At 39.1% G+C, this 18,472-nt stretch overlaps 1 long non-coding RNA gene across 4 annotated transcripts in view; it reads right to left on the reverse strand.

Annotated features, from left to right (window-relative positions):
- The window catches only part of LOC108262826 (uncharacterized), a 33,770-nt gene that overhangs the window by 15,146 nt on the left and 152 nt on the right, over window positions 1-18,472 (reverse strand). For all 4 annotated transcript variants that reach the window (XR_001812020.3, XR_001812023.3, XR_001812022.3 and 1 more), the window contains exon 2: window positions 15,991-16,138. This is a non-coding gene — a long non-coding RNA (uncharacterized LOC108262826). The remainder of the gene's footprint in view (window positions 1-15,990; window positions 16,139-18,472) is intronic.

Consider the following 18,472-nt stretch of genomic DNA (forward strand, 5'->3'; position numbering starts at 1 on the left):
ATGCATTAATAACATCACGCAACGCAACAGCGTCTTCTGTGTGCAAGAAATCTCGTCAACCCCTGAGCTGACACGACATGACGTGCAGCCACTGCTACTGAGAACGGCAAGACGTGTGTTTGAACGTATATAGAGCAGCATATTGGGAAGGTGGACATCCAGGTTCGATGCACAGGAATCTCAAAAATATTCTACTCTAACGAAAGCTAAAGTGCAGATACAAGATTGCCATGATGACGTTAATGCAGGAACGCTCGTCAATGCAAACGTGTAGCGATTTAATAATGTAACGGTAACGTAATCAAAATAAGTGAATTATGTCGTGGAGGAAAACTTGTACCTGGGCCAGATGGCATGTTAGTCTTTTTTAGACACGGCCCATCGCCCTTTCACTCCTCCCCATCTCAGTCTGTTCAGAAAGTAAAACATGGTGGAATCTGATAAGTACCCAGCACAGCCAGATACTTTACTGTGAGCAAAAAAAACATTTCATGCTTCCAAAAAAAAAAAAAAAAAAAACCCCATAATGACAAAAATGTAGTTATCCTTGAATAAACACTGTTTTTCCACAATGGGCTAATTTATGACTGGTGAAGGAAATTAAATTGGACGCGGGAATGAGCTACGTTCCTCCTGGACACGTGTGCTACAGATCCTGGCACTGCTAGTGGATATCCAGCTCGGTCTATGCACTGCAGCAATCCTGTGCTGTGTCTTTTAGAAATTGAATGAATTTGCTGGCGTTTTGAATAATCTTTACTGGTCAACCAGTTACGCTCTAGGAATAGCGACACCACTTCCAGTGCTTAATATGCATTCAAAATGGTCTATAGCCACGTTATTTATTGCGCAACTTTTGCTCAATAAATTGTTCTTTTATAAAAGAGGAGTACATGTGAACACCACTATTATCAGTATTTGGGTTTCGAGAGTCTAACGTGCCGACTCTCATTAGTGAGCCGAATCGACTGCTCGGCTCACTGGAGGAAGGAAAAAAGAAAAAAAAAAAGCCAGAACGCATGTTCGTTTTGATTTAATTTAATCCCATTTATTCACAAAGAACTCCTGACCTCGCGTTGGCATGCTCCCTGGAAAACCCAATCAAAATGCAAAATGTAAAAGAGTGAAAACTAATAGCCAAAACCAAATATCGCGCATGTTTGGGGAGACGTGCGTAAATAAATCATATGGCAGAGGTTAATAAAAAGGCTGCAGAAGGCGTATGAATGCTTTCTTGTGCCACCGAATATTAGCCCGCTCGAGCAGGAATATTAGCACGACCGGTGCACGTGGCCAAGTCGCTGCGTGTGATTGATGAGGCCAGCGAGCGCCCAAACACGGCGCTCAGGCTCGGGCTGCTGCGCGTGAGGAATTAATGTCAGCGTGATCAACACTGCCATGCACGCGCTTTCTGATTACTGCACAGTGACTCTTCAATGGAAAACGATCACATGGAAAGATCTAGTCGTCGCACGTGCAACATGCACGCGCTACACACATACAAGCGCACAAACAAGTTACATGCACTCTCACTCACACAAACACACACACATTCCTATATATACAGTGCACAATCAAGCACGTAGGCACACACACATGAATACAAAAATTATCAGGTCATGAACCTGTCAGCATCCCCCCCCCCTCCAGTGTAACATTATACACGGCAACATGTTCTTTAGTAATAGATAGTTCAAGTTCAACCAAATCCTACGTGTTAAAGCTTTTAAAATTTTAAATACGTATGGATCCATAACTTTGAAAACAGTCCATTTAAATGATCATATATTCTGGGAGTTCCATTTTCTCTCTGTATTATCAATTCACTGAATCTTTATGACAGAATCATAACGTAGCTTGCCCTGCCATTAAATACTGTTATCTTTGGACTAATTAATTAATTAAAATACTAAGACTAGTTAGGTCTTAGTATTTTCTAAATTTTAAATGAACTATATGGCTAAACGCTTTTGGACACCAGACTATCACACCTGGATGTGCTTGTTGAACATACCGAGGCTGTGGGGATTTATCATCATTCAGCTACAAGAGCATTAGTGAGGTCGGACACTGATGTTGGGCCAAGAGGTCTGGGGTGCAGTCGGTGTTCCGGTTGATCCCAATGGTGTTCAGTGGGGCTGAGGTCAGGGATCCGTGCAAGACACTTCGAGTTCTTCCACTCCAACCTTAACGAACCATGTCTACATGGCGCTCGCTTTGTCCAAAGGGGCATCGTCATGCTGGAACAGGTTTGGGCCTCTTAGTTTCAATGAAGGGAAATTATAATGCTACAGCTTACAAAGATATTCTGTGTTCAAACCTACTGTATGGGTGTGATGGTTAGGTATTCACAAACTTTTGGCCATATGGTGTACTTCCATGTAGGCTTTTGTGTATTCAACCATTCAACTTTTTTAAGCCCAGACTTAAACAGTCTCAGTGTTTAAGTCTAGGCTTAAGACTTTTCGTTTACTCAAGCCTACCCTGACTAGACTTTCTGTTATGCCAAGCACAGTCCTAATAATAATCTCTCTCTCCTTCTGTCGAGCCACACACGATATTATGGAGATACTAGAGACCCTGATCCTTTCTGCTCTCCGGACCTGCCTGATCTGTTTCGGATGTCTTAGCTCTGGATGGAGCCCTAGCTCTGGATGGAGCCCTCATCTGCTCCAATTCCAGATTGCTGGGACTACGGCTGCTTCTAAGGCCAAACAGACTTCACATAAATCCATAATGAACTTTTTCACACTATCTGTTGTTACCCAGATGATGTGGGTTCCCTTCTGAGTCCGGTTACTCTCAAGGTTTCTTCCTCTTAACATCTTAGGGGGTTTTTCCTTGCCACAGTCTTGCTCAATTGGGATAAATTCACACTTTTAATATCTGTATACCGTGTTGATATGTTTCTGTAAAGCTGCTTTGAGACAGCTGTCATGAGCTGTCATGCACATCTTTCCAGCCTTTACATACAATAAAAGAAAATGCAAAAATATAAATAGAACACTAAAATAACTTTACATGGCTATTGAAATGTTCTCATATAAAAAAAGTGATGATGGAGGGAGTTAGGAAAGGGCATATTGTACACTAAGAAAATGGGTCCTAAACTGTAACTACCTAGAATAAATAAAAAGTACAGTATATACTAATATATATCACACACACACACACACAGTATCTCAGAAAAGTGAGTACACCCCTCACATTTTTGTAAATATTTAATTATATCTTTTCATGTGACGACACTGAAGAAATGACACTTTGCTACAATGTAAAGTCGTGAGTGTACAGCTTGTGTAACACTGTAAATTTTCTGTCCCCTCAAAATAACTCAACACACAGCCATTAATGTCTAAACCGCTGACAACAAAAAAAGTGAGTACACCCCTAAGTGAAAATGTCCAAATTGGGCCCAAAGAGTCTATTTTGTGTGTCCACCATTATTTTCCAGCACTGCCTTAACCCTCTTGGGCATGGAGTTCACCAGAGCTTTACCGGTTGCCACTGGAGTCCTCTTCCACTCCTCCATGACGACATCACGGAGTGGCAACCGGTGAAGCTCTGGTGAACTCCATGCCCAAGAGGGTTAAGGCAGTGCTGGAAAATAATGGTGGACACACAAAATAGACTCTTTGGGCCCAATTTGGACATTTTCACTTAGGGGTGTACTCACTTTTGTTGTCAGCGGTTTAGACATTAATGGCTGTGTTTTACGTTATTTTGAGGGGACAGCAAATTTACACTGTTATACAAGCTGTACACTCACTACTTTACATTGTAGCAAAGTGTCATTTCTTCAATGTCACAAGATATAATCAAATACTTACAAAAATGTGAGGGGTGTACTCACTTTTGTGAGACAGTGTGTGTGTCTCTCTCTCCATCCATCCATCCATCTATATATCTATATCTATATCTATATATACACACACACACACACGTATATACACACACACACACTCTCAAAAGTGAGTTCACCCCTTTAAAGTGAGTATATCATGTGAAAAACATATGCACTACATGTGAAAAACATGTACGAACAATGTGAGAAACAGAACACGTGTGATGCGTCTGAAAACCACGTGTAAATTTCACATGATCATTCGAAATCCAGGTCCTTTTTCAGTATGGGTAGTCATGGATGTTTGCAGTCATGATTTGAATAGACAGGTGTCATTCAAATTTACACCAACGTTTGTTACACACACTGGGAACGCTGTATACCTACCCAAACAAAAAACAAACAAACAAGACTATTTTCCACCCTGTGACAAGTTTTCAGTCCCATTTTCTCCAAACTGAAGTGACGGACTGTGAAAATGGCAAACTAGCACACGGAAAAGTGTTGCTCTCATTATTTAAGCTAACATTTGCAGAGCAAACATACACGGTGTTCGTCCACAAACCTTGCCTTGTGAGCCCCGTGTTGTTTTGTTGAGCCGCAATCTGACACTTTACAGAGACAATATTTAGCTTGCAGTATTAGCATGAACAACACAGCCACCAAATATGTCAGTCTGTAAACGCCTAATTTGTGTGTAGGCACTCAAAAGTCAAATAATGTAGAGTAAGTGTGTGTGAATGAGTAATTCCTATCCAGGTTCAGCCTGAGGTTTGTCTGGACTCATCATCAGTCATTGTCTAAAACTCTCACTGCACTGTGAAACAGTTCATTCACCTTTTTATATTTAAAAAAAAAAAAAAAAAAAACCCACACCCATCAGTAAAGCTGTAAATTCCAACCTGTTCTCATTTGCAAAACTGTCTCACTCCTGTCCTCTCTCTCTCTTTCTCTGTGTGTGTGTGTGGACATTAATGCGGCTTTAAAAGGCAGTGAAAGCTCTTCCTCGGGGAGCTTGTGGTCCATGTTGCTCTAACATCTGAAGAGAGGCCTAATGGGTAAGCAAACACACTTATTACCTACACCGCCTGCCCAAAGGAGGACAGCATGTGTGTGTGTGTGTGTGTGAGAGTGACTTTATGCATGCTTATATATGTGCACACGTTTGGTATTTACTTGTTATGTTCTTGCACTCAGGCACTGGGGTTTAACCGGGTTACCCTGTGTGCAGTCGGTAGAAGTGAACCACAATTCGTGTGCAATTGCCCATTTGCATGACACAACATTCCTTAAAGCAAGTGCGTGTGGAAAATGCAATAAAACCGCATATGAATCAGGATTTCACAATTGGTGTTCTCCCTTTTCAGCACGGATAAACATTTACAGTCAATACTAGGCTTGGAAAACATTTCATCCTTCATACGCGACAACTCGCACACCTAATAACGTGATTCTCACTCATTTTCAGTAAATGCTATATCCTGGTCAGGGTCTCAGTGGATCCCGGGAACAGTGGGCACGAGGCATACACCCTCTGTATGGGAGGCGCACTGCACCCCGCACCCCCCCCCCCCCCCCCCCAAATACTGATTTCACACTTCAGAGTAATTCAGAGTCAACCTATTTGCAGGTTTTTTGAGGCGGGAGGAAACCGGAGAACCCTGAGGAAACGTGGACAGGGTGATCACATGCGATTCTGACTACGCTGCTCTGAAGACGTTTCTATATTAAGGTTTTTGTTTTTTTAAATATATTTTTACTCACTGTGTCATACTAGGACTTAGTTGTGCTTCTCTACTATACTGTAAAAGGTTCTCGATAGGTTAATTATACAACCTCAAAACATTCATAAAATAAAGAACAGGCAAAAGTAATACTTTTGGATTTCATGCAAATAAATCATGAGAAAGGCTACAAGTACTCGCTCGCCTCTCTTCCTCACTTTAGCCATTCATAACTGACGAATTTTCAGTCATGACACGTTTTTGATAACCGTCATTAGGGTCGATTGGGAACATCTGCGTAATTCAAAACAAATGCCCGTTTTGTTTTTTTCAGCAGGCTTTATTAAATCCTTCATTGTAGTCTTATATGGGAAAGAAAAACCTGAATGGATTATTTGATATTCTGCCCAGTTCCTGTCAGGGCATGCAGGATTAAAATTGTGCAGGAAACTGTTTGTTGCCCATTTATCTTCCATTTATCTTGTTCCAGCAGCCTGGTTGTTTATAAAATACGCTTCCAAATGCATATTTCCAAAATGTCACCATAAGGGCTGCCAGTGGATGAGTTTGACTATCCATTAAAATGTGATAAATCGTGCTGTATTCAAACTATCATCTGCACACTTTTTTTTTTTTTTTAATATATAAATATGTCTTTAGATTTTAACTCATCAGCTTTTCCTGAGGTTTGTCCAACTGCTTGACAAATACAGCCTCAAATATGCTGTGTGTACAGGACTCGTAAACAGTTTTCCATGTAGGTTTCCATCGTGTCAAAACGATCCGTTTTTAATTAGTGTTATATGCTCTGGGAATCTATTTTTCTCTCGGTTCTTGCCATTTGCATCATAAATATTGTCCTGCAATATAAATAACTGTCAGCTAAGGTGAGATTTGGTAGTTAACTGAAAATGTGTTACTTTCAAGGTAGCTAGTTAGAATATTAGCTACAGTAGATACTGGCTCGATAGTCACTAATGCAAGCACAGGCAACAGACATTGTTACATGGAACACCTATGGCACCTACGGGTTTCGCACATTTGTGAAATGGGGAGTGACTTGTGAGCGATTCCTATTCTCAATAGAGAGCAGTGTTAACACTTTTGAGCGATTCTCATCCTTAACAGTAAAATGGTATCAGCATTATTTATATATTATTGCCCGGTCTATTATTGTCTGGGAGGTGCAGTGTTAGGACGTACTGTAAGGCCGTGTACCTAACTGTGGTCCAATGGCTAAGTGGTGGACAAGCGGGACACCATGATCACTACAGTTGAAGAGAATGACCAGAGGATGACCTCGACATAGTACAGAGTCTCTATAGGCCACTCATGCGAGGTCAAGGTCATGTTTCTTCTGCATCCTGCCCCCACTGAGTAGATTTTTACCAGTTGTAGCGTGGTCCATACTTCTGTAAACCATCGCATACTTCATACGTTTCCAGTCTAGTCTTACTGCAAGCATAATCCTGTTTCTTTTCATCAGAGAGGCATTTTTGGGATGTTCCACTTCACCGTTAGCTTGTGCTCATTTCTTAGGTTTTGTGTTAGCGTTTCATTTCATTTCACTCACAGAATTCCTGGAGTAAATCAGACCTGAAATGAGGCCCCCTTGGTTTGACATTAAATCGCAGCAGGTATCTGGAGGAAACCCACAAGGACTCGGGGAGAATATGCAAAACTCTACATACTGTAACCTGAGCTGAGGATCGAACTCCGGAGCTGTGAGACGACAACGCTACGCGCTGTACCACCGTTATACAGACGTCGTACTTAGAACTGCAACAAAATGTATCAAAATGTCTGTGAACCTCCTCAGATTCGCTACGGTTTACCGATGGATATGTACTAAATATTCATTGTATCCTACATTTTTTCCCCCCTTTCCTTCTCCAAGTTTCTGTCACTCTCCTTTAGTCACCCCTGTGTCCTCTCTGAGGTCTGAGCCCCATTTGCTTTCATTAAGAAATTTTTGTGAGGATTAAAACGTTCAGATGTTTTAGGGAGGGAAAACAGGGAGGAGCATGGTTCACACAATGTCTACCTTTGGTATAGCAATAGACTGTTAAAGGGAGGTCTGGATGGGGGAAAAACAGATCGATAGATGTATGGACAGACGGATGGATGCATAGGGAGGAGGAACAGACGAGTGCTCACATGGTCAGAAGCTTGTGCTATGACTTCTCAGACTGCTTTCTGTCCTGGGAGGAACCGGCCATCTTTCCTAGGTGCAGAGATGGAGAGACTGGGAAAGATGGAGAGACTGGGAAAGATGGAGAGACTGGGAAGTGCTTGATTACTAGTTATGATCAGTTGGTTATGTTAAAATTCACTCTTATGTTTTGCTCTTTTTCGCTTGTGCGTTTTACCATCGCTAACCTTCGGAGAATACATACATTTTCCATAGGTGCACAAAACGGACCATACCAATGCATTCAGTTTCTGAGCAAGGTCGACAGACATCGAAACCTCGTCCTAGCCAGATGTTAAACATACAGATTAGTGTGAACTGACATGGTGCAGATGTGCGTTTGCTCAATTGGCTCGATTTCTCCACTGAGCATAAAAAAATATTTGTTTAAAATGATAGCTATTACAACCCGTTTTGACCAAGGTCTTCAGAAATATGAAGCTTGATTTAGATTTAAATGTCATTGCATTTTATTGTTACTTACACCATAAATAAACATTGTGTAATAATTTGGCAGCATAATCACTACTCATCAAAGGCCAAATAAGATTAGAGCAGTCCTCTGAAAAGCTGCCAAGAGCCCCGAACCGTGCATAAATTTTATCGCTCTATGCTTTTTATTATTGCGAGTAAAATTTTCTCTTTTGAATCAGCAGGAGATAAATTTATTTTTACAGTATGTGTGGCTAACACACATTGTGTTTTTTTAGGCTACCTATTACGGCAAAAACGTCAACTTTTCCACTCAATCTATAAATATCCGTCCATAAACATGCCATGTTTGGAATGGACATAAGTTTCCATACATGTGGAAATGAACATTTTTTTTACTAAAATGTCTTCCAAAACTTTTCATACATAGTTTACATTACAGTATATATATATTTTTTCCCAGATAACCTTTAAGAATGCCTTTGACAAAAGAAGGTATTGAAATCATTCTCACGGCCGGATCGGGAAGCTGTTGCGAGGTTGCGATGGACTTTAACAGGAAACACGGCAAGCATATCACACGACACTGTTCCCAAACTTAACAAATTCAAAAAGACTGGAGTGTTGCAGACCGACCAAGAAGTTTACGTCCACGAACGAAAGCACAACAGACATGGTGCTGGCAAACATAGTCCCCTATGTATGGAGACATCTGGGACACCCTGTAGTTCGGTGAGGAGATGGCGATTTTACTAACAGATCCCAAAAGGTGTTTGTTTGTTTTTTTTCCTTTTCTTAACTACAGCTTATCTTAAAGAAGTGATTGAACATTCAAAGCACTGTTGAATGCCCAGTTCTGATTGGCCATTACTCAAGATGTCTAGAATACTCAATCATCACTAGAATAATTCATATGGGTCTTTTAACAAAGAAAAATAGAACATTTATAAGGTGCTTTGTAAAAGTCAGAGAAAATAATGTAACTAATTTTGCAGGACGAAACACGTTGCATTTTGCGGTTTCTCAGTAAAATGACAAGCTGTGATTTTTATCTTATTACCTGAGAGAGAGAGAGAGAGAGAGAGAGAGAGAGAGAGAGAGAGAGAGAGAGAGAGAGAGAGAGAGAGAGAGAGAAAGACTGCTGAAGGAATGACTGTTTACATCTGTTATAATGTAAAAACAGGAACTAACTTGTTTCACGGATGTTCCACAACATTGAACCCTAACTATAAACTTTAAAAATGTATGACATGTTGCTCTTTAATTAATCAAAATTGAATCACAGGCAAACTGCTGTGGTATAAGATGAATAAAACATCTCAGGACATCCTGTTAGAGGAAAATATCAACTTTGGATTCCACAGCGTCAGGGCACATCACATGACTGCATTGTCAATTATTTAAATAAAAAACAGCATGGCCCCAAGTGTTTTATTCTTGACATAAACTTCAGCATTACTAAACTACAAGTAATGTTTACTTTAAAAAAAGTAATTAACGTGTTTGTTTTTTTAAAATAATTAACCAAATACACTGATGGGAAATACTTCCACTGCATTCTATATCCACCACAAATTTACACAAGACAATGACCCCAAACATACAGCCAAAATAACCCAAGACCTAGCCAATTTCCTGACTTCAATCCCACTGAGAATTTATAGAGGATTTTAAAACTGTCCATCAGTTGGCAAAAGAAATGGCCAAAATTGAACCACAACGCTGGAACAAGCTACGCTACAAATACTGATGCTCGTAAATTTTTAGCTCTTTCAATCCCCCCCCCCCCATCATTGCGTATGAACACATCCTTGGGAGGGGGGGAAAAAAAAATAAATAAATAAAAAAAAAGTTACACTACAATTTTGTGTGTACAATTTATGTGTAAAATTTAAGTAGATATACACTGGAAGTACATTACATATATATTTAAAAAAAAAAAAAGGTGTGCGAATAGTTATTTTCCCCTCACTGCAAGTCAAGTAATCCTTACCTGTATTAACCAATCTTCATATCAACAATGAGAAGAATTAAGCCAGTAATGAGTAATACGAACACTTTAATGAACACGTTTGCAGATATGTTCATTCCTAGAGAGTTCGGTATGTGATGAACGCTTACATTATTAACATAATTAATTTTTAGTCCCGGTTTGAATGATCGTTAGTCAATGCAGGTGTATTTCAACTTAAACTGATACAAGTGTCAGTTTACTTTGTAAGCAGATCACGTTAGTTAAGTGAAACTTAAAATAAAGCATTACCAAAAATTTGAATGTGCAACAACTATTTTGTTACAACTTTAAAAACACTTATGAGAAGTAGTTTTCTTCTTTCCACAAATTTGCATTTGGGAGCCCACGTTTCCCCAAGCTCCCATTCTTATAAAGATCGAGACTTCCCTTGTGTGAAATGTCCCTAAGATGGCTGATTTGATAAGATGAAGAGTCCTGCTTTTCTCCATTCTTCTTTCATGTGAATTGTCCTGTTAAACCCCTTTGCTTTGAGAGAGGTGGGGTCCTGATGAATATTAACTAACTTCTCTAAGACTGTTGAAGTTAAGCAGTGTGTTGATATCGCAAACACGTACCACAATGTGAGGTGCTGCAGATTAGAGAAAGGACCAATGGCTGTATCTCAGTACTTCTCAAACAGCTCCCGAGCATGAACTCTGTTATCTGTTCCAGTACCACACATCTTGATCAGATCGATCAGTTTCCATTCTGAGCCTTGAGGCATGGCTTGATCCTGATCAATCACCTCGCTGGGGTCAGCAGAGACTCATCAGTGGATCTCTGCCCTTCAGCTATGTGCTTATTAAAACACATTGACGGACATTCCTGAGGGTTTTTTTTTTTTTTTTTTTAAAAGCTAATCAATTTACAGAGCATCGCTGCTAAGAGGTGACTTAAGCTTTCCAGAGGTAATTTAAAAAAAAAAAAAAAAAAACGTCATGCAGATTTCTCTATCCACCGTTTCAAATAGTCAAAAAGACAAACAAGAAGGAACAATTGCTTATAGCTGCTATAACATATGCAATGGCAGGAAATAACTCATTTTGTGGACGCTCAACAACATTAAACACTATACTTATATGATGTGTCGATGTGTTCCTTAATAAATAAATAAAAACTTAATCTTCAGTCCGTCCCAGAATCCGCAAACGCAAAATGCTTTCAGAAGTACCACAGATTTTCCGCAGATTTGGGGCAAGATGCGTCATGTGACATCATTCAAAGCCCTCTTCGATTTACGTGCCTTGAACATAAAAGTACAGCTATAAAGTCTCATCACCACTTTGGGGTTGTAACAATAGCTCCACATTGGGCATCATACGACCCCATCGCTGATTATTTTCCTCCAACAGCACACCCAATCATGTTGTATTTATTACTCAACATAGACTTTATTCACAATACACTATTTTTTGTTAATTGTGGTAATGAAGGAACTCTTTGAAACCACAAAAAGTCTTACTGCTTTGAATTAATTTCACGGGCTTCTTCATTTTGTCCGAAACGTATGAACATATTTGCACAACTTGTGCTTCTTATGCATCAGAAAAGATGGTTGATTTCCACAGCAGCGAATATTTACCCCAATTCACAGAAAAATCCAATTCAGCTGGTCAACGTCACAATCAAAATCAAACCAGAATGCTGTCTTGCGGTTTTATTGTTGCTGTGGACTGCAGGCAGGTGCGAATGCGTGTGTGATATCGGAGAGTGTTTTGGGTGGGGATCAGGCAGCATGCCTCAGGACCACCATGCTAGGCTTTGTTCCTTCCTTGGAGAATCTCCTCTCCTTTAATTACCCTGCGTCACACTGGGGCAACAAGAGATGTCTGTCTGACAAATGCTTCTTGAGAAACACGTCGTCTATAAACAAATCAACCCTACAGCCAGGAATGTACCGATGCTTGGGAGGTGCCTGATTTTCAAAGGGCTAGCTGCGCAATGCTGGGATGTTTCATTTCCAAAAAACAGCTCTCCATTTCCAGAAGTCACTCCCACACTAACTCTTTATTCCATTGCCATTTTTGTTAATCACACTGCCTTCCACCGTTATATTTTCCCCAGGGCAAACCTCATGCTGCATTTGTATTAAAGTGGAACAATAACTATGATGAACATGCAAAAAGAGTATAGGTAATCTTAGTAGCCATCATATGAGCTCTGTCTGTTATTTGCACTCCCACATCACACACCATCAGGAGGATTTTCGAGATTTAACAGTGGTTTTTGTCTCTTTCCAGGAATATGGTTAAGCTCTTTTCACCAGAGGCCAAAAAACACAGAATTTCTGCCTGTTTTCAGCATTTAAACTTATTTGTGAAGTCACACTCCACTGTAGTGGTTAAGGGCTCATATGAAAGTAGACACTCAGGGCTTTAACAATTTGCAATTTTTCAAAAGTATTTCTTTTTCTACCTAGCCTACTAGGTTTAAATGTTGCAATTTTATTGTGTTTTACTATCAAAAAATCTTTAGTTGTGCTGTCCATATTATGGTGAGGTGTGAACTGTTCGCCCAGCAGGGGGCTCACACCCCTCCCCTTTCCCATTGCCCTGCTCACCACAGAGTCACGATACTCTACACACAGACACCCAACAGTGTCCTGACTCATCTTAAAACAGACTTGCAGAGATAAAATAATGCATTTGTTTATACTGATTGAAAATATCCGATAAGTCGATTTCCATTCCGCTAACACAGAGGTTCTCAACCTTTTGTAACTAAAATCCCCCCCCAAGCCTCCCCTATTATGTGCCCCCCCCCATATATTGGAGGAGACAAGGTATAATGAATTTCTATCCTATATAAAATCAATCTATATATCTACATCAATATATACACATATCTGCATATGTATATACAGAAAGCAAAAAAATAAAAGACACTAAAGGGATCTGAAAACGCACTAAGTTGGCAACACTGGTCTGCACTGACAGCTAGATAAAAGGCAGGCTAAGCTCCGCCTCTCCTCAGCAAATACGATAAAAACACAAAGGGAGAGAGAACACAGGGTTTTTCCATTTATGCACATTCTATTTGAAAAGTAATAAAATACCCAGAGTTCCAAAATGATGTGTTTTTTTTTTCTTCTTGAAAACAATTCACGCCCCCTTCCAATCTCTCCACGCCCCCTTGGTTGAGAACCACTGCGCTAGCAGAATGAAACGCCGATGTACCGCGAGTAAGGGTTAAGTGACTAATAGACAAGATTATGACTGGATATTTTAAAATCAGTTTACAACTGGATTGTTATATTTAAAAACAAAAGATGAGATTTGGTTAACACTGCCAAATAATAAACTCAAATATTTGGGTAATTTTATCTTAATGCGAGATAAACCTCACACAAGCCAAAGCTACCACATGTTGATGTTTATGGAGAGAATGACATTCTGAACTGCACTTAAAGTGAGATGTAAATATAGCAGAAGAATACAGAGCCACGTCTCCAAAAATAGTCACCGATTTACAGACTGTAAGTTGCCTTCTGCACTCAGTTACAATAATGTGCTCACATGTTCTTTGTCTCTGTGAGGTTGGACGGACTATTATGAGAAAACCTTTGAATCATTTTTACTCACCAAAGTCTAGACATGGGGTTCACAGGGTCCCGCAGTTGAAATATCTCCATCCGAGCTTCGGTAAAAGTCCCTTTACTCAGTGTTTTTGCTGCTTTCAAGCCTGTTTGATCCGTTGGGGGGGGGTTCCCCCAAAATTTATAGAATTATTAGATTGCAGTAAGGCTACAGATCACAGAGGAATTATAGTCACATTACTGAGCCGTGGAGAGCAGCGGCTTCTCTAATCCCCGCTGAAAGAGCCTGAAAGGCCTTCCTGTTGTGGCACCCCATCCTGTGGCCTTAGTCATCTTAAAAGTTAGAGAAAGTACGTGCACTGCTTTCATGGCATTAGGTTCAAATGTCTGCATTAAGGTTGATCGATCAGCTGAGATTTGCCACACAGCACCAAAAGACCCTTGATCCTTACGCGCTATCGGACAAACACATCAGAATAATTTTTTTTTTTTTTTTTTTTAAAAACAACAACCTCGATATGACCCTTTCGGAAAGTTAATGGATGTGAAATACCATCAAGCATCAAATCTCAATCACAAGTATATTTTTTTTATCCCTTGCAAATGCTGCATAATCACTCCTGTCCTTTGAAATCAGCTCCAGATCTGGCACAATGACACCCCCCCCCTGCACCATTACTTTTATCAAAGGCTTAGCCTGATTTGCAGACTATGCAGAAAATGTGATTTGAAAAAGAAGAGAGGGAGAGAAATGAAAAGGAAAAATGTGGAAAAGTCAGCGAAGTGTGAGGCGACGAAGAATGGCTGGGCATCGGCAGCTGTGTCCAGCTCAGAGAACGACAAAAGGACCACTGTGTTATTAATTCCACACGAGTCGCTCAGCAAGTGGCGAGACGCAAAACACACACACAAAAAAAGGAAAAATATGAAAAAGGGGTGAAAAATAAAACCTGGTTCATAGCAGCACATGAAACACAGAAAATTCATTCAAAATGCAAAAATGAACCCTGCTGCATTGTTCACTACCTCAAACACGTCATGTAGCGATTCAAATGAAAACTAATCAAATAATAAATGTGTCCCATCATGATCTCAGTGATTAGCAGTGTACACAGTGCTTGTCTAAATAGACGCACAAAATCCCTTCAAGTGCTTAGAAATCTTTCTGACGGCAGGTGTGTGTGCACAGGTGGGAGTGCAAATAAATACTCACACGGAACAGCACATATTTCACACGATGTCGTTACATGTTTTACCCTGGATTTGCACATGATCTCCAGTAAACACATTACAGTTGCAATAATTATTCAACCCCCATTTCACAATTTACACACTTTCCGCTGTTTACGATGAACAAACTCAAAGAAAAGCAATTGAAATAGTTTGACACAACGAACACAGACGACACCTGTTTTTTGCGGGATTCGATTCAGGGGGGGTGAATAATTTTGAAAGTGTCAGTTGAATTTGGGGTAAAATCTTGAACTATTTCAAGTCTGTACATTTTGAAAATAAACCTGATTTGCAATGGGCGCTGAATAATTTTTGCAACTGTACATGCGAAAAAAGTATTATTCATGTGAACATGTTCATCTGAAAAAATTAAACCTATATGAGAAATGTACCTATGAGAGACAAATTCATGAAAACAAATGTGGTGGGAAAATGGGAAAATAAATGAATCATATCAGAAGTTGAACTGTATAAATGTAACTGTACAAATCATGTGTAAAACTCTGATGCAAAAATAAACAAACTGTAAAAAATCACGTGTAAAAAAAACAAAAACTAAAGGAATTGTGTAAAAATCACGTGTAACAAATTAAAAGAATTGTTTAAAAGTCACAAATGAAAATAAATGAATCATGTGAAAAGTTCACATCCACACAGTGTAAGAAGACATGCAAAACTAAAAATATGTAAAAATAAATGAATCATATGTAAACATCAGCTGTGAAAAATTGCATTAAATTCACCTAAAATGTAATCATTCACATGTGGAGTTCATGTGACTTTTCTGAAAGAGTATCGTAAATAAATTGCACTGAATTTTCTAAATTTAACCGACCACAAACTTCTTCGACTTTTAGTAAGAAAACAGCAAGTCACATGACCCAAATGAAACTGATATTTTCACAGATCAGACACTTTCAGCACCAAATAACCTCATCGTATGAGTTCAGTTTCCAAACATCCCCTTCATTATTGCTACACTATTAATGGTTAAAGTGGAAGGTGAAGGTGATGCACCTGTGAGCAACCTGATCCATGGTGATGACACAGCGATGCAAGTTCCACCGACAGAGAAAACGCGATGATCCGGTCTGTCACAACAAAACCCTGGATCTGTGGAGAGCATGCAGGTGTGTGATGGCCTCGCATGACCTCAACATAGCTTCTGGAAAAATATCAATAAAAAAAAAAAGACACACATTCCAGTCATGCTTCAGGATCCGTCAAACCCTGCCGTAGACACATTTCACTGATAAACTCGATAATATTAACCCTTTCACACACGCTGAACTTTTAACCATTCCTTATTTTTACTGACGCTTTACACGGACTCAACAGTGCTGCTGATTGAACAGAAAGTGTTGATAAATTTTCTCTAACAGCAGTTGTGGCGGTTATCGTTTCTATAGTAAGAGTTAATTCATAATGTTTTGTATAACTGGCGCACCACATAATCAAAGTCTGGAAATAAACTATAAAAAAAAACAAAAAACACGCTGTTAAACAAACCACAGTGTGTAATCAATGCTACGATGTAAACATTTTTGGAAGGAGTCTCCAGTGTCAGAGCATTGTAGCAGTCTCTAGAACAGTTTTCCACCACAGAAATGTCTTAAGGACTTTGTGTCGTTGATTAGTTTGGTATATAATTACACCACATAGTGTTTTATTTCTTACTTGACGTTTTCAGTCTTATTCTCTCTCATAAATTGCAAATAATCACACTGTGTAGTAATACAAGTTTGAATAGACCGATTTTATTCACATATATCTATTTAAACCCTCTCACTTCGGTAGACCATAAAGAGAACTTTTTGCAAGCCTATTCCTGGATGTTCATTATTTTGGCTGGTTACAGCAATTGCAACTTGGTTGAAACAACATTTCTCTAATAGTACAACACCCGAGTGTGTGAGGAGCAGCTGATGTAGCTACGAGACTGTAAAGCATGGCGAGTAGGCAGCACTAAAAGTGCACTGAAGCGTAGAGCCTTCTTCTCTCTCTCTCGGTCGGTCAATAGAAGCCTTGTTAGTCTCAAGTCTCACCCTTAACACCCCCACTTGCCTTCCTGCCCCTCAGTGAACTCCCTCACACCTCTGAACCTGATTAAATGCTCTGTTCACTACTTACCGATGGACTTTTCACTAACCCAGACTATCCCTTCAGATTGAATAGAAAATACAGTTGTAAAATATGCATGCAAATATAGACATATTAAAGGAAAATGTTCTACTGGTTTGAAAAACTGATGTATAATTTATATACTGAAATTACAGCAGATAGTAATTTATATAAGCACCAACTTTTTTTATGCTCAGCGATTGATGCCATAATTCAATAATTACTCAACTTCCTACTTAATAATGTAACATGCTAAAGCAATACCTGTCCTTAACACTGTAATTTAAATATAAATAACAGAAGTACATACAATTTTATTGGGTAGCTTTAAGTAATATAATATAGTACATAACACTGAAGTAGGCAAAAATATGTGGGGTACAAGCCCCTCTCTCAAATAGTTCAGTAGTCAGTTCTTGCCAAGTTACATAAACAACAATAGACACCACCGATGATCATAGATAATAGATTAGGGTAATACCATAGATAATGGTAGCTCAATGCTAACTGCATGAAACGGCTGCTGAAAGTTTTTGAAGTCAGTCAAACATCCTTAGAACAAAGATACACAAAACAGTACACAAAATTTCATCTCGATGAGACTTACGGCTCTAGAGAAAGAACTATTTGAACATAACCCCACCCCTTTGGTGGCCACACCAACAACCTTAGCAGAAGGACTCAAAATCTAAAGATGCCTTTCAGGTTTTGTGTGAATCCATTTAGTCTTTCATGAGTTACAACTTTTTTTTTTTTTTTGATTGGCATGTGGTAGCCATTTTGTTGAACTGATTAGCATGTGGAGGCTAATCAGTTCAATTTTTTTTTTAATTGTTTTTTCTTTTAACATGTGGCGGCCATTTTGTGAAAGCGACTGGCATGTAGCAGCCATTTTGTTCAAATGATTAGCAGGTAGCAGCCATTTTGTTAAATCAATTGGCATGTGGTGGCCATTTTGTAAAACTGATTGGAATGTCATTTTGTTTATGAATTTCCACATAATTATTGAGGTTCAGTATATTGCCACCAGTTTTTTTGAATGAGGAATTGTGTCAAAGTTAATCTTAAAAGTTAAAATAAAAAAAGATTTTAAAAGTTAAATCCCCCCCCCCAACCATTTTTCAATATGGAATGTAAGAAAACATGCTTTTAGCCTTTGAAAAATACGTTTTCACCCATCTTGGGTAACAATTTGATTTTTGACTGCATTTTGCTCTATAAGTAAATAAGGCTTAAATAAAGCGTTTTTAGCATAGCGATTAGCAAATCCTTAAAATGTGTTTAACAAGCAACCATGCTAACGCCTTTTTTTAAAAAGATTGTTATCATTAATAGAATTTCTAGAAGCTAGAATTTGGGTAATAGGGTTGTACTTTTA

The sequence above is a fragment of the Ictalurus punctatus genome, chromosome 3 (assembly GCF_001660625.3).
Source record: "Ictalurus punctatus breed USDA103 chromosome 3, Coco_2.0, whole genome shotgun sequence".
Taxonomy (NCBI): domain Eukaryota; kingdom Metazoa; phylum Chordata; class Actinopteri; order Siluriformes; family Ictaluridae; genus Ictalurus; species Ictalurus punctatus.